This window comes from Arachis ipaensis, chromosome B10 (genome assembly GCF_059453495.1).
Source record: "Arachis ipaensis isolate K30076 ecotype BB chromosome B10, ASM5945349v1, whole genome shotgun sequence".
Lineage (NCBI taxonomy): Eukaryota > Viridiplantae > Streptophyta > Magnoliopsida > Fabales > Fabaceae > Arachis > Arachis ipaensis.
In genome coordinates, this window is record NC_142435.1 from 142,380,560 (window position 1) to 142,391,884 (window position 11,325).

At 32.2% G+C, this 11,325-nt stretch overlaps 1 pseudogene; it reads left to right on the top strand.

Annotated features, from left to right (window-relative positions):
• Positions 1-211: 211 nt before the first annotated feature.
• On the top strand, positions 212-10,422 carry LOC148581959 (potassium channel KOR1-like; annotated as a pseudogene).
• Positions 10,423-11,325: the final 903 nt, after the last annotated feature.

The following is an 11,325-nucleotide window of genomic DNA, read 5'->3' on the forward strand; positions in this document are numbered from 1 at the left end:
CGCAGAATCACAGATATTATTACTGCATACAGCACATATATAAATTAAATAAATCCCATGACCAAAAAAGTATATACATATTATATATTATACAAATTAAATGAAACAAGCACATAATTTTATATGGGTTTTACATTAGCACATGCTCACCCCAAGAAATTAAATATAGAATGTATTTGATTAAACATGTATAATATGTTATTTCACTCCAATGGAGTTTGGATTCTTTCGTGGGTTGCCTGAGAATCTGTTTATATTGGATATCATAGGGCAGCTAGCTTTTCTTGTGGACATAGTTTTGCAGTTCTTTCTTGCTTATAGAGATAGTCAAAAACTGAGAAATTTAGGGACAAGATGACAGATCTTATGAAATATATGAATAGAAATAGACTTGGACGGGATATCCGTGAACAAATAAAAGGCCATCTGCTTTTACAGTTTGAGAGTAGCTATACCGAGGCTGCTGTCCTTCAGGAAATTCCCATTTCGAAGAATGCTAGGGGTCAGCAACTTTTGTAATTTGTAGCAATCAAATAGCCATCAATAATAGTTTTAATGGTGTGAGATTGATGTGAGATTTCATCCAATGGCTCACTTTTCTTTGCTGGTTACATGTTGGTCAAAATTTAACAAAATTGCTAGCTCCTAACTTTTCTTCAACTATATTTTGTCTGTCATGGTGTGCTGGTATGCTTTTATATCTTCACAAGCACGTGTGTAATAATACAATTTTTTTCCTTAGGACTTTGTTTGGATATAAGAAGGAAAATGGAAGGAAAGAAAATAAGAGGAAAGAAAATGAAAGGAAAGAAAATAAAAAGAAAAGTAGAGTTATTTGTATGTTGTTTGGATTAAGAGAAAATGGATGGTAAGAAAATAGAGAAAAAATTTTCTTTTGTTTGGTTTGAAAGAAAAGTGAGAAGAAAGAAAATTATGTTAGAATAAAATTACATTAATATCCTTACTTATATTATATATAAATTATAATTTATTAATTTTACAAGTAAATAATTTTACAAGTAAATAATTATTCATAAATTATATTATTAATCTCTTTAATTATATTTAAGAAAAAAATAAAATTTGATAGTGCTGTAAAATTAAGAAGAGCACAAGAGATAATTTTTAAATGTAAAAAAAATAAAATAAAATATTTTGATCTTTTTATTAAAGAGAGGATAAATTTGTAATTATATCACTATTTCCTCTTTCTTGTTAGTTTTCATCTCCCAGTCGAAGAGAAAATTTTTTTGTGGACCCCACTCCACTTTTTTCTTTTCCTCTTCATTTTCTTTGATAAACCAAACAATGGAAAACTTGACTTTCCACCCGTTTTCTTTCCCTGTATTTTCCTTCCCCTTATTTTCGTTTGAACCAAACACTGTGTAGGTTCTATTGATGTTTTCAGTCACAATCCTGAGTAATTTGGCTTATATACACTTGCTGCTCTGCATTCGTTGTCAGGCCTCTTAAAACTTGATATCTTTATTGAGTGCTAACTGCTAAAGCTGTGAATATGCAGGAGTTAATAGGCACTGCTGAGGATGGGACTGAAGAAACTGTTTCACTTCTGGAACCTAACAGTTCATTTGGAGAGATATCCATTCTTTGCAACATTCCTCAACCATATACTGTTCGTGTCTGCCAACTCTGTAGGCTCCTGCGGCTTGATAAACAATCGTTTACAAATATCCTTGACATATACTATAATGTCCCAAGTTTTTTTTACTACCGTACCCTCTAATTTTATCAAAATTCATAAATTATCCTTATTCTTTCTTCCCAACTCTAACCCTAATTTTATCCATACTAGCCCTCTTCTAACACACACACCCTGAGAATGAAAGAAAGAAACAGAGAGAGAAGAAAGCCAAGACGGGAGAGAGAGAAAGAGAAGGAGGTGCCTTTCTGCGTTGCCGTGCCTTGTGGCTGTCGCCGAAGCATCCATCGTCGCTGCGGTTGCCTGGGTCATCATTGAAAGAAGCCATTGTTAAGCTTGAGAGAACGAATGAGGGAGAGAGAAAAGGGAGTTCGCGGAGGAGGAAGAACCGCGACGAGGGAAGAAAGGGGGTTGCCTCCGTCGCGGACAAACCATTGCCGTTGAGGCCGCCGCCGTCACTGTTGGGGGCCGCCGTCATTGCTGAATGAAAAGGGAGAGTTTGAGCTGGCCAAAGAAGCGGGGAAGAGAGAGTCGCGATGGAGGAGCGGTTCACCATCGTCGCGTCTGCTGTTGCAATCAACAGGGCTCGTCTTCAGGGGAGCATCACCGACGTCACTGCTAGTGAACCGTCTTTGGTCTTACTCAGCCCCACACCCTTCATTCTTGTCTCTGAATCAGCACCATTTTTCCCCGTTCTGACTCCATTTGAAAAATTGTAATGCTTTCACCTTTACTCTGCTGCATTTTGTTCTTTTCTTACATGCTCGTTTTAATTGCGATAATATGTCTCTATTTTAGTACTATCGCTCTGCTTTTGTTGTGTTTCTGCTGGAGATTATCTTGAGTGCTAGTATTGGTGATATCATGGAATGGTTGAAGCTGTTGATGTTATGATTACATCTGCAATCTAGTCCTGGAAGTTGCTACCACCGTCTCGGTCCAAATTCTCTTTTGTTCCATTCTATTCCAACCTCTCACCTTTTAATTTGGCACTCCGAGCTCGGTCTCTTCAGTCCCTTAGGACTAAGTTGTGAGTAGGCTTTACATTTAGAACCGTTAATTTTTTTTTTGGGTTCATGCTATTCTGAGTTTCTATTTATATTTATAAAACTATTGTTGAAGAATTTTGATTTGGTTAGAATAATTGATATATTATTGTTGAAAAAAAAATATTTTTATGAAACTCATATCTTAGAAATTTTACATGAGACTATATATATGTTTGATGAAGTTTTATATTATTTTAGAATATTTGATTTTACTCGAATATATACTTTTGAAGCATTGAAGTACTTGTTAGTACTTACTGACTTTGAAATTGTGAAATGTGTTTAAAATTACTTATGATCGAAGAAGTTATGATTAGAAAATATTTCTTACGAGAAAGTATTATTTGATTTGATTCAATACCGTATATATTTGAAAGATCGAAGATTTATTATATTGGAATTTATATGTTTTGAATTGGTTTGGGAGGCTCGTATTAGAAAATCGTAGTTAACGGCGGTTATGACGTTAACTTAGATGCATCTAATTCAGACTCCAGCTAGCAGGGGTGTTGCTAGCCTAACGTGTGGCCTACACGTTAGATCTGTTATTCTGTTAGGACACACGAGAGGAAAGGGTTGGAGCCGCCCAAGTGTAGACTTTTGATTTGATTTCTGTATGAGAACTCCCTTGATTCACTTATTATTATCAACTATTATTTTCTAATTAAAAATTACTTTAATAATGATGTTTATATGGTCTCATGTCGATTATAGATGTATTGTCTAGTCACTGAGTTGCAAAACTTACCCCGTTTTTCTAAAAATATTTTTCAGGAATAAATATTTAATTATGTGAGCCTTTCTATTCAAGAGTAATAATCTACAATGGGTATCTATTCGTTGTTGAGTCCTTAGACGTCATCTGCTCCATATGTCACAGGCAGAATCCACTCATATTTATTTTATTTTATTTTTTGGTTAAAAATATGTAATTATTCATTTTATACATTGTAAATTTATTTAAAATATTTGTAATTTTCTTATTCAACTTATATTTGAGTCGGTTAGGCTTGCTTGGGGATTTTTTTCCTGAGTGCCGATCATGGCTCATTTTGGGCCGTGACAAATTAAAGTGGTATCAGAGCTTTAGGTTAACCTGTGAAATATGGAGCAAGTGTCCTATGGTAGGATCACAATTGTATAAATAGAAGCGCGCCTATTTGTACGAATTGTGGCACTATCAGAGGCCTGTGGGAATGTCATCTTTGTCCTCTCTGTCATTGTTGTCTTTTGGTTATTGTAATCTTGCGTCCTCTGTCGCTTCTTGCTACTCCTATCCTTTTCTTATACCCAATCTTGACCTATGCTTTGGTAGGTTTTTTTCTTAAACGTGTTTGTGCTATGATTTTGGTTTCGATTTTCTATCTTTTAGATTATTCTACTCTTTCTCGTTTTTGTGAATATTTGCTTTAATCTTCTTTATCTTCATGTTATTTTCTATGGTTTCGGATTTCAAGATTTCATCTATGATCTAGAAGATTTGATATGTTTTTCCTGTAAATTATTATCCTATTCATTTTATAGAACTGTATTTGGATTTTATAATTTGAATCACTCGTGATTCTTTCTTTCGAATCAACAACTATGAAAACTGTTATTCGGTTGCTTAGGTAGAAGAACTACATGACGAACATATGAATGGAGTGTTATTCTTGTTTGCTGGATTGGAATTATGATTTTCTTTGTTTAGGTGTGACACTTTTTTTTTTTTTGAATGATTTGTTAGTTGAATTGAAGATCTTTTCTGATCTGAAAGTTTGGTTAAGCTTTATTAGTTTGATAATCAGTTCTGCTATGGTTTTGTTTATTGAACATGACTTTTCTTTCATGGGACTGTTTTTCTGATTGTTCAGGCAAGATCTAGATTGTGAATGCTTACTTTCTATTGATGATTGGAGGATGAATTTCGTTTTTGGCTAAGATCTGAAATTTGAGAATTGTCTTAACCCTTGCATTTTTTTGAAAATTCCACTATTGTCAACTATTGTTCTTATTCTTAGAGTTTTAGGAAGATTGATTTTTTTTATTTGTAGTGCTCTGTGATGCAAACTATTTCGCCTGATGAACCTTGTTATTTGTCTCGTAAAGTTTGTTGGTTCGTATTTTGAAAGCAAGGGATTTGTTCTCCCAAAAGTAGAGAACCCAACTATAAAAAAAATTTGCTTTGTTAACTCATCTTGTCCTATACTAATAATACTAGTTTTTGGCACCAAAAGTTTACTTCTTTTGTCATATAAAAAAATCTTTAGCATATTATAACTACTAGCTCTCATTTAGAGAAAGTTTACAGCAGCCATTGTCTCCTCGATTCTCAACATGGTTTTTTTAAAAGGCTCGTATCTCCTTTGGTGTTCCTTTTTTTCTTATCTGACATTTGCAAAGCTTTTGTTCTTGTTTAGGATAATAAAAAGAATAGTCAAATATACTGTTGCTTCGCATGTTTATAGATTTATAGTTAAAATGATTATCTTATTGGTTAAAATATTGTGGCAATCATAAAGTGACATGTATTTCATTCTTACTACTGATTCTATTCTCCTTTCAATTAACTATCTTGCACAAATCACTAGTTACTATTGTAACTTAATTATTGCCAATAAATCTGCTATACTTTCTAATACATTGAAATTGCATCCTTTCTAGTTTGTCTTGCCAGATCTTGTACCTTGATTTTGATAATATAACTGATACTTTTACCTCAATTTTATTACAGTATTCTTAATGTTAATTTTGCAATTTTGATTGATTTTCTTATATTCCGATAACAAGATAATAAAATCCAGCATGAGCTAAATGTTCTTTAAAAAGTTACAAGCCTACAATTCGTATATATGGGAACTCAGGACAATGTATATGAAGAGAAGAGTGATGAGAGAATTTCTACTATGATTGAACTCAAAATGTGATTATATGACTAATATTAATAGAAATTATTGGGATTTTCTAAGTAACAAGTCAATTTCTTTTGTGATTGATTGGACTTCTGAGTTTCTTGATTTGTATGTGGTGATTATTTTTGTGTTTCTTAGCCTTACTTTCGGGTTGCAAATTTGTCAGACTCTGTGTAAAAAAAAAAGGGAGGTTCTTTTTTGATATAATTTCCAAGGTACGATAAGAATTTGGGAGATATATATATATATATATATATATATATATATATATATATATATATATATATATATATATATATATATATGTGTGTGTGTGTGTATGTATTTGAGTTTATCCTTAGTTCATATGTTTTAAGTTCAGTTTACTATTTATGAAGGTGAATTCTCTTTTTGGTGTTTTATCTTTACAAAAAATATGATCTCCATACAAATTTTCTGAAATTCTTTTGCTATGTGCTTGAATTTTGTCAAAAGCAAAAAAAAAAAAAGTTATTATAACTAATCTAGGTATGTTAATTGTCAATACTTCAAATTTTAGTTTTATTATTATCATTATTTTATATGTGAATTTATTTGTAACTGCATACCAAGTCTAGCTACATGATTATAGAAAATCATATGACTGTATTTTACCAACAGTGACTATAATGAGTTAAATACCTAAATGTATATGTAAATCTTGGCTTAAGGGACAACAAAGAGATCAATTATATTTCTTGTCATGTTTTACGTAATCTATCTACAATTTTGAATTAGGAGATATCAAATTTTATATTGATAAAATTATTTAATGTCTAAAGTCATGATAATAATCTCAAAGATACTTAGTTGAAGGTTTTTATAGAAAGAAAAAGTAGCATACTGATATTTGTGATAGTTATTGTTTTTTATTTTTTTTTCTATGACTGTTAAGTTGCATATTCTAAAATGTGTTGCCATATTCTTGATTTATGTTTTGCTTTATTTTCTCTATTGTTGATTTTATCTTTTTGTTTATGCATATCCTTACTTGATTGTACACTTAAGTATCCTCTAGGATTTTTGAGGAAAAATATTTACCTGTGACTCCTATTAATCTTCAATTCATAAATTTTTCATCTTTGTTTCAACTTGAATTTGTTTGACGTGATAGTATTTATGCTTTTATCATTTCAAACATTTCTTTTGAAATGTTCGTCTCATATCTTTTCTTCGAGATTGTGAAATGATTTTCTCTTAGTTGTATCTGTTGTAGATGGATATCCTACCTGATTATGTTCTTAATCATTCTCTTAAACCTTTGTGAACATTGTCATCGACTTTAGTGATCATCTCTTGTGAGCTATGCACTCCTATTCAACTTGAATTTGTTTCGACCTAATACTCTATCTTTCTTTTATTGTTTCTATCGAAATTTCTTGATTTAGATTTCATTGTTAAGTCGCGATTTGACTCTCTTTCTAGCACACTTCTTTGTTTCTGAACATCCATATTTAATTGCGATCTTACACATCTTTCCAAATTCTTGCGAACATCATCTGAGATGCTTGTTCTTCTCTTCCTAAGTTTTGTATTCCCTTGAGTAAACTCGAGATTCTATTGGTTAACGTGTAATATCTAGATACAGCGAGCAATACATTAGCTTTAGGACATGGCGACGTCAAGAAGATTATGAGTAAGAGTATTTCGAGGAGGAAGTTAAGGAGATTTTGGTACAAGTTGAAAAGTTAGTCTTGATGTTTGACTTTCGGAGGTACTTTGGGAGTGATGAAAAAAGTGAAAAGCGCCATATGTGTTTGACTTATCAAGAGAACAAGAGTGTGTGAATGTTAACCACATCTTTTTAACACAAACCTATCTTGTAACCTTTTTGTGCCATTTTATACTTCTTTCTCATGTTCGGTAAAGGCTAAAATCATGTAACATTTTGCATACTGTATCAATTTTCGAGGGCGAAAATTTTTGTAAGGAGGGTAGAATGTAATGTCCCAAATTTTTTTACTACCGTACCCTCTAATTTTATCAAAATTCCTAAATTATCCTTATTCTTTCTTCCCAACCCTAACCCTAATTTTATCTATACTAATCCTCTTCTAACACACACACCCTGAGAATGAAAGAAAGAAACAGAGAGAGAAGAAAGCCAAGACGGGAGAGAGAGAAAGAGAAGGAGGTGCCTTCCTGCGTTGCCGTGCTTTGTGGCTGTCGCCGAAGCATCTATCGTCGCTGCGGTTGCCTGGGTCGTCATTGAAAGGAGCCATTGTTAAGCTTGAGAGAACGAATGAGGGAGAGAGAGATGGGAGTTCGCGGAGGAGGAAGAACCGCGATGAGGGAAGAAAGGGGGTTGCCTCCGTCGCGGACAAACCATTGCCGTTGAGGCCGCCGTCGTCACTGTTGGGGGCCGCCGTCATTGCTGAATGAAAAGGGAGAGTTTGAGCTGGCCAGAGAAGCAGGGAAGAGAGAGTCGCGATGGAGGAGCAGTTCACCATCGTCGCGTCTGCTGTTGCAATCAATGGGGCTCGTCCTCAGGGGAGCATCACCGACGTCACTGCTAGTGAACCGTCTTTGGTCTTACTCAGCCCCACACCCCCTTCATTCTTGTCTCTGAATCAGCACCATTTTTCTCCGTTCTGACTCCATTTGCAAAATTGTAATGCTTTCACCTTTACTATGCTGCATTTTGTTCTTTTCTTACATGCTCGTTTTAATTGCGATAATATGTCTCTGTTTTAGTACTATCGCTTTGCTTTTGTTGTGTTTCTGCTGGAGATTATCTTGAGTACTAGTATTGGTGATATCATGGAATGGTTGGAGCTGTTGATGTTATGATTACATCTGCGATCTAGCCCTGGAAGTTGATGCCACCGTCTCGGTCCAAATTCTCTTTCGTTTCATTCTATTCCAACCTCTCACCTTTTAATTTGGCACTCCGAGCTCGGTCTCTTCGGTCACTTAGGACCAAGTTGTGAGTAGGTTTTACATTTATAACCGTTAATTTTTTTTTTGGTTCATGCTATTCTGAGTTTCAATTTATATTTATAAAACTATTGTTGAAGAATTTTGATTTGGTTAGAATAATTGATTTATTATAGTTGAAAAAAATATATTTTTATGAAGCTCATATCTTAGAAATTTTACATGAGACTATATACATGTTTGATGAAGTTTTATATTATTTTAGAATATTTGATTTTACTCGAATATATACTTTTGAAGCATTGAAGTACTTGTTAGACTTTGAAATTGTGAAATGTGTTTAAAATTACTTATGATCGAAGAAGTTATGATTAGAAAATATTTCTTATGAGAAAGTATTATTTGATTTGATTCAATACCGTATATATTTGAAAGATCGAAGATTTATTATATTGGAATTTATATGTTTTGAATTGGTTTGGGAGGCTCGTATTAGAAAACCGTAGTTAACGGCAGTTATGACGTTAACTTAGATGCATCTAACTCAGACTCCAGCTAGCAGGGGTGTTGCTAGTCTAACGTGTAGGCCACACGTTAGATCTGTTATTCTGTTAGGACACACAAGAGGAAAGGGCTACCCATTGAGGTGGAGCCGGCCAAGTATGGACTTTCGATTTGATTTCTGTATGAGAACTCCCTTGTTGATTCACTTATTATTATCAACTATTATTTTCTAATTAAAAATTACTTTAATAATGATGTTTATATGGTCTCATGTCGATTATAGATGTATTGTCTAGTCACTGAGTTGCAAAATTCACCCTATTTTTCTAAAAATATTTTTCAGGAATAAATATTTGATTATGTGAGCCTTTCTATTCAAGAGTAATGATCTGCAATGGGTATCTATTCGTTGTTGAGTCCTTAGACGTCATCTGTTCCATATGTCACAGGCAGAATCCACTCATATTTTTTTGTTTGTTAAAAATATGTAATTTTTCATTTTATACATTGTAAATTTATTTAAAGTATTTGTAATTTTCTTATTCAACTTATATTTGAGTCGGTTAGACTTGCTCGGGGATTATTTTCCTGAGCGCCGATCATGGCTCATTTTGGTGACGTATACTTTTATGATGGAAGGAAGATATTAAACAACCTTCTTGAGGTAATTATGTTATCCCTCTTATTTCTCACATATCATGCTCCCTTTGATCCTTACTCTAGCCTGAATTGAAATGTTGTGGAAGATGTAGTTTATCATCATAAAGAGAGCTAAATATTTTCATGTTTTATAGGGAAAAGAGACTTCTCGTGGTAAGCAATTAGAGTCAGACATCACATTTCATATTGGAAAGCAAGAAGCTGAACTTGCTTTGAAGGTCAACAATGCAGCTTTCAATGGGGATCGTGTTGCTTCTTTACTTGTTAGAGAAGGAGCCGCCATGAAGATAGAAGATGGCGGTAGTTTTCTATGCACAGCAGTTGCAAGGGGAGATTCAGATTATCTTAAAAGGCTACTGTCTAATGGCATGGATCCCAACTTGAAAGATTATGATTACCGAAGCCCTTTGCACGTTGCTGCAGCTGAAGGTTTATACTTCATGGCAAAGTTGCTATTAGAAGCTGGAGCCAGTGTTTTTACCAAGGACAGCTAAAATTTCACTTGTCATTTTCAGATAAAATGCATCCACAGAAATGTACTGTGTTCCCTTTCCATCCATGGGATCCAAAAGATCATACAAAACATGGCATTGTATTATGGATTCCACATACCATTGAAGAGCTAATCAAAATGGCAGCGGATCAATTTGAGTTTCCTAGTGATTCTTGTGTTTTTATTTTATCAGAAGATGCTGGTAAAATTACTGATGTGGACATGATTAAAGATGGTCAGAAGCTCTATTTAGTTCATCAAACACATTAGACTTTGATCCAATTCATACCACGACCACAATTCTTATATTAAAGTAACAGCGTGCCCTTTTTTGTAACGTGTTGTAGTGTGTGTTTGGATTACAGTTTAATAACTGGAGTTTGTATAAAATTGATTTTATAAATTTGAGTTTGATAAAAATTAAGTTTGTATTAAAGTGATCTATGTTTGGTAATTTTTGTACGTATCAAAATAGATTATAGTAAAATAAGTGTTATTTGGCTTATACCATTCAAAATAACTTTTAGATAAAAATTTACTAAAATGAACATCAACTTAAATAATTTTTTTATATTATCCTATCATTTTAATTTAGATATTTAAATAGATCTTATTAGTTAATTTTATAATAAAATTAATATTTATTTACTAAAATAAAAATAACATATAAAAATAGACAAAATATATTTTTAAATAAAAATAAAAAATATAAATTTTATATATATATATATATATAAAAGAATATTTAATCAAATATGTTACATTTTTTAAGTATTAACGTGAGAATGTTACTTTAGTATTCTTTTACATCGTACTTTTATTTTAATATTCTTAATAATCTTATTCTTAATATTAATTTAGAATCTAACGTTTGTGATTTTATTATTTATAATTAATTTTTTATTTAATTTATTTTTTTAATGGAATCATAATCTATATTATAAAAAATTATACTAAAACATATTATACGAGAATTACAATTATAAAAGAGTGTACTAAAAATAATAAAAAAAATTAAATATTTATTTTGTAATGATCGAAACAAATCTAAAAGTTCTTGATGATTTTTTATATAGTATATTTTTAGTATTTTTTTAGTATGATATAATTTTTTACTATTATTATTATTATTTACAGTTAATTTTTTTTTTAATTTATTTTACTCAATAGAAT